This window comes from Zophobas morio, unplaced genomic scaffold, assembly GCF_036711695.1.
Source record: "Zophobas morio isolate AGI-343-1 ecotype UQ-CSIRO unplaced genomic scaffold, CSIRO_AGI_Zmor_V1 ptg000002l, whole genome shotgun sequence".
In the NCBI taxonomy this organism is placed as follows: Eukaryota; Metazoa; Arthropoda; class Insecta; order Coleoptera; family Tenebrionidae; genus Zophobas; species Zophobas morio.
In genome coordinates, this window is record NW_026972107.1 from 1,347,385 (window position 1) to 1,353,451 (window position 6,067).

Here is a 6,067-nt window from a genome sequence, read left to right on the forward strand (position 1 = left end):
ATCCAAACAAAATGACAACATGTCAGCCCACCCACCCACCCAGTCTCAATTGTGACGATTTTTTTATTCGCCGTGAACCAAGGGGGCGGAGCTTAACTAGAAAATACTTATTTCTTTCAAGAAATTAAAAACATGTCTTTGAGTATCGTGTTGTTCAAAGAATACTGTGCATATTAAGAAAAAAAAGACAACATAAACCCCGCCCGCCCACCCCATCTCAATTGTGTGATAATTTTTTTTTGTTAGAAACTCAAAGCTTCTTTACTATTTAGATCAGGGCAGATTTTAATTTTTTCTTAGGTAATATATAAGTACATACATTTAGTATTCTTTGAATAATCCGATAGTCAAAAACATATCTTACATGGTAGTTTTTTGTAGAGAAATAATACGGATTTTGCAATTAAATTCCGCTCCTGTGGCTGTCGACGATAAAAAAAAATCATCAGAATTGAGATAGGGTGGGTGGGCGGGGCTTATATTTTTCCTTTTTCCTTAATATACGTAGTCGTCTTTTCAGAACAAGAAACTTAAAACATGTTTAAAATGGTAATTTGTATAAGGAAATATCGATTTTGCAAATAAGCTCCGCCCCTCGGTCTGACAACAAATGAAAAATTCATCCCGATTGAGACCGAGACGGATGGGTGGGGCTTCTCTTCTAGTTTTCTTTTTTAATTAATACGTTTTGTTTTCTTTGTATAACACGATTACTTAAGAACATATTTCACACGGTAATTTCTCGTAGAAAAATAAGAATTTTACAACGAAGCTTACGACGAATAAAAAAAATCATCCGAATTGAGATAGGGTGGCTGGACAGGGCGTATATTTTGTTTTTTTTTCTTACTATACATAGCCATCTTTTCACAACAAGAACAAAGTTAAAATGGTATGTTTTTGCAAGGAAATAGGGATTTTGCAATTATGGGGCGGGGCCTAATTACAAAAACGATATTTTCCTATACAAATTTACCATTTTGAACTTGTTTTAAGTTTCATGTTGTGAAAAGAAGTCTACAGATATTCAAACAAAATGACAATATGTCAGCCCACCCACCCACCCAGTCTCAATTGTGACGATTTTTTTTATTCGCCGTGAAGCAAGGGGGCGGAGCTTAACTGGAAAATACTTATTTCTTTCACGAAATTAAAAACATGTCTTTGAGTATCGAGTTGTTCAAAGAATACTGTGCATATTAAGAAAAAAAAAGGCTAAATATAAACCCCGCCCGCCCACCCCATCTCAATTGTGATAATTTTTTTTTTGTTAGAAACTTAAAGCTTCTTTACTATTTAGATCAGGGCAGGCTTTAATTTTTTCTTAATATATAAGTACATACATTTCGTATTCTTTGAATAGTCCGATAGTCAAAAACCTGTCTTACATGGTAATTTTTTGTAGAGAAATAATACGGATTTTGCAATTAAATTCCGCTCCAGTGGCTGTCGACGATAAAAAAAAATCATCAGAATTGAGATAGGGTGGGTGGGCGGGGCTTATATTTTTCCTTTTTCCTTAATATACGTAGTCGTCTTTTCAGAACAAGAAACTTAAAACATGTTTAAAATGGTAAATTTGTATAGGGAAATATCGATTTTGCAATTAAGCTCCGCCCCTCTGTCTGACAACAAATGAAAAATTCATCCCGATTGAGATCGAAACGGATGGGTGGGGCTTTTCTTCTAGTTTTCTTTTTTAATTAATACATTTAATTTTCTTTGTATAACACGATTACTTAAGAACATATTTCACACGCTAATTATTCGTAGAAAAATAAAAATTTTACAACGAAGCTTATGACGAATAAAAAAAAATCATCAAAACTGAGACAGGGTGGGTGGGCGGGGCTTATATTTTGGCTTTTTTTTCTTACTATACATAGCCATCTTTTCACAACAAGAACAAGGTTAAAATGGTATGTTTTTGCAAGGAAATATTGATTTTGCAATTATGGGGCGGGGCCTAATTCCAAAAACGATATTTTCCTATACAAATTTATCATTTTGAACTTGTTTTAAGTTTCATGTTGTGAAAAGAAGTCTACACATATTCAAACAAAATGACAAAATGTCAGCCCACCCACCCACCCAGTCTCAATTGTGACGATTTTTTTATTCGCCGTGAACCAAGGGGGCGGAGCTTAACTGGAAAATACTTATTTCTTTCACGAAATTAAAAACATGTCTTTGAGTATCGTGTTGTTCAAAGAATACTGTGCATATTAAGTAAAAAAAAAGACAAAATATAAACCCGCCCGTCCACCCCATCTCAATTGTGATAATTTTTGTTTTGTTTGAAACTTAAAGCTTCTTTACTATTTAGATCAGGGCAGGCTTTAATTTTTTCTTAATATATGTACATACATTTAGTATTCTTTGAATAGTCCGATAATCAAAAACATGTCTTACATGGTAGTTTTTTGTAGAGAAATAGTACGGATTTTGCAATTAAATTGCGCTCCTGTGGCTGTCGACGATTAGAAAAAATCATCAGAATTGAGATAGGGCGGGTGGGCGGGGCTTATATTTTTCCTTTTTCCTTAATATACGTAGTCGCCTTTTCAGAACAAGAAACTTAAAACATGTTTAAAATGGTAATTTGTATAGGGAAATATCGATTTTGCAAATAAGCTCCGCCCCTAGGTCTGACAACAAATGAAAAATTCATCCCGATTGAGACCGAGACGGATGGGTGGGACTTCTCTTCTAGTTTTCTTTTTTAATTACTTAATACATTTAGTTTTCTTTGTATAACAAGATTACTTAACAACATATTTCACACGCTAATTTCTCGTAGAAAAATAAGGATTTTACAGCGAGGCTTACAATGAATAAAAAAAATCATCCGAATTGAGATAGGGTGGGTGGGCGGGGCTTATATTTTGTTTTTTTTCTTACTATACATAGCCATCTTTTCACAACAAGAACAAGGTTAAAATGGAATGTTTTTGCAAGGAAATAGGGATTTTGCAATTATGGGGCGGAGCCTAATTCCAAAAACGATAATTTCATATACAAATTTACCATTTTGAACTTGTTTTAAGTTTCATGTTATGAAAAGAAGTCTACACATATTCAAACAACATGACAAAATTTCAGCCCACCCACCCACCCAGTCTCAATTGTGACGATTTTTTTTATTCGCCGTGAACCAAGAGGGCGGAGCTTAACTGGAAAATACTTATTTCTTTCACGAAATTAAGAACATGTCTTTGAGTATCGTGTTGTTCAAAGAATACTGTGCATATTAAGAAAAAAAAAAGACAAAATATAAACCCCGCCCGCCCACCCAATCTCAATCGTGATAATTTTTTTTGTTAGAAACTTAAAGCTTCTTTACTATTTAGATAAGGGCAGGCTTTAATTTTTTCTTAATATATAAGCACATACATTTAGTATTCTTTGAATAGTCCGATAGTCAAAAACATGTCTTACATGGTAGTTTTTTGTAGAGAAATAATACGGATTTTGCAATTAAATTCCGCTCCTGTGGCTATCGACGATTAAAAAAAAAATCATCAGAATTGAGACAGGGTGGGTGGGCGGGGCTTATATTTTTCCTTTTTCCTTAATATACTTAGTCGTCTTGTCAGAACAAAAAACTTAAAACATGTTTAAAATGGTAATTCGTATAGGGAAATATCGATTTTGCAAATAAGCTCCGCCCCTTGGTCTGACAACAAATGAAAAATTCATCCCGATTGAGACCGAGACGGATGGGTGGAGCTTCTCTTCTAGTTTTCTTTTTTAATTAATACGTTTTGTTTTCTTTGTATAACACGATTAGTTAAGAACATATTTCACACGGTAATTTCTCGTAGAAAAATAAGAATTTTACAACGAGGCTTACGACGAATAAAAAAAATCATCCGAATTGAGATAGGGTGGGCGGGCGGGGCTTATATTTTGGCTTTTTTGTTACTATACATAGCCATCTTTTCATAACAAAAACCAGGTTAAAATGGTATATGTTTTTGCAAGGAAATAGGGATTTTGCAATTAAGGGGCGGGGCCTGATTCCAAAAACGATATTTTCCTATACAAATTTACCATTTTGAACTTGTTTTAAGTTTCATGTTGTGAAAAGAAGTCTACACATATTCAAACAAAATGGCAAAATGTCAGCCCACCCACCCACCCAGTCTCAATTTTGACGATTTTTTTATTCGCCGTGAACCAAGAGGGCGAAGCTTAACTGGAAAATACTTATTTCTTTCAAGAAATTAAAAACATGCCTTTGAGTATCGTTTTGTTCAAAGAATACTGTGCATATTAAGAGAGAAAAAAAAGACAAAATACAAACCCCGCCCGGCCACCCCATCTGAACTGTGATATTTTTTTTTTGTTAGAAACTTAAAGCTTCTTTACTATTTAGATCAGGGCAGGCTTTAATTTTTTCTTAATAAATAAGTATGTACATACATTTAGTATTCTTCAAATAGTCCGATAGTCAAAAACATGTCTTACATGGTAGTTTTTTGTAGAGAAATAATACGGATTTTGCAATTAAATTCCGCTCCTGTGGCTGTCGACGATTAAAAAAAATCATCAGAATTGAGACAGGGTGGGTGGGCGGGGCTTATATTTTTCCTTTTTCCTTAATATACGTAGTCGTCTTTTCAGAACGAGAAACTTAAAACATGTTTAAAATGGTAATTTGTATAGAGAAATATCGATTTTGCAAATAAGCTCCGCCCCTCGGTCTGACAACAAATGAAAAATTCATCCCGATTGAGACCGAGACGGATGGGTGGGGCTTCTCTTCTACTTTTCTTTTTTAATTAATACATTTAGTTTTCTTTGTATAACACGATTACTTAAGAACATATTTCACACGGTAATTTCTCGTAGAAAAATAAGAATTTTACAACGAGGCTTACGACGAATAAAAAAAATCATCCGAATTGAGATAGGGTGGGTGGGCGGGGCATATATTTTGCCTTTTTTCTTACTATACATAGCCATCTTTTCACAACAAGAACAAGGTTAAAATGGTATGTTTTTGCAAGGAAATAGGGATTTTGCAATTATGGGGCGGGGCCTAATTACAAAATCGATATTTCCCTACACAAATTTACCATTTCAAACTTGTTTTAAGTTTCATGTTGTGAAAAGAAGTCTACACATATTCAAACAAAATGACAAAATGTCTGCCCACCCACCCACCCAGTCTCAATTGTGACGACTTTTTATTCGCCGTGAACCAAGGGGGCGGAGTTTAACTGGAAAATACTTATTTCTTTCACGAAATTAAAAACATGTCTTTGAGTATCGTGTTGTTCAAAGAAAACTGTGCATCTCAATTGTGATAACTTTTTTATTGTTATAAACTTAAAGCTTTTTTCTTAATATGTATATGTACATACATTTAGTATTCTTTGAATAGTCCGATAATCAAAAAGATGTCTTACATGGTAGTTTTTTGTAGAGAAATAGTACGGATTTTACAATTAAATTCCGGTCCTGTGGCTGTCGACGATTAAAAAGAAAATCATCAGAATTGAGATAGGGTGGGTGGGCGGGGTTTATATTTTACTTTGGATAGAAACGTTCATCAACAAAATATTTACAAAAAAAGTAGCATTTATAAAAACAAAAGCTCTGGTGTGAAATAAAGTTGTGAAGGTAAAATCTTACGTGAGGTTAGAAACAGCAGCGCATGAAAGTTTACGTTCAATTTAAATTATAAAACAAAGAAAATTACTGATAGAGAAATATTGATGAGGGGAAAATTCCAAGGCTAACAAATTTACGTGAGATCAATATTTGCCACACTTTATCAACGATTCAAACAAAGAATTTATATGTTACATTATGCCATGATACAAGTGATTGGTTACTTAAAACAATTTGTTTTGTGCATCCAGAAACGTTATTCGTAACTTTGTTAAACAAAAGACTGAATCCTGACTATTAGTGGATTTCATGATATCTTCTAGTGAGCGTTTATCTAAATAAATCTAATAGATGTTAAATTTGTTAGCACCACTTAACGATTAATATCCTAACCTGAACTGTGAATTTACAGACAGAAAACGAATTAGTAATAACAAAAACGCCGAGA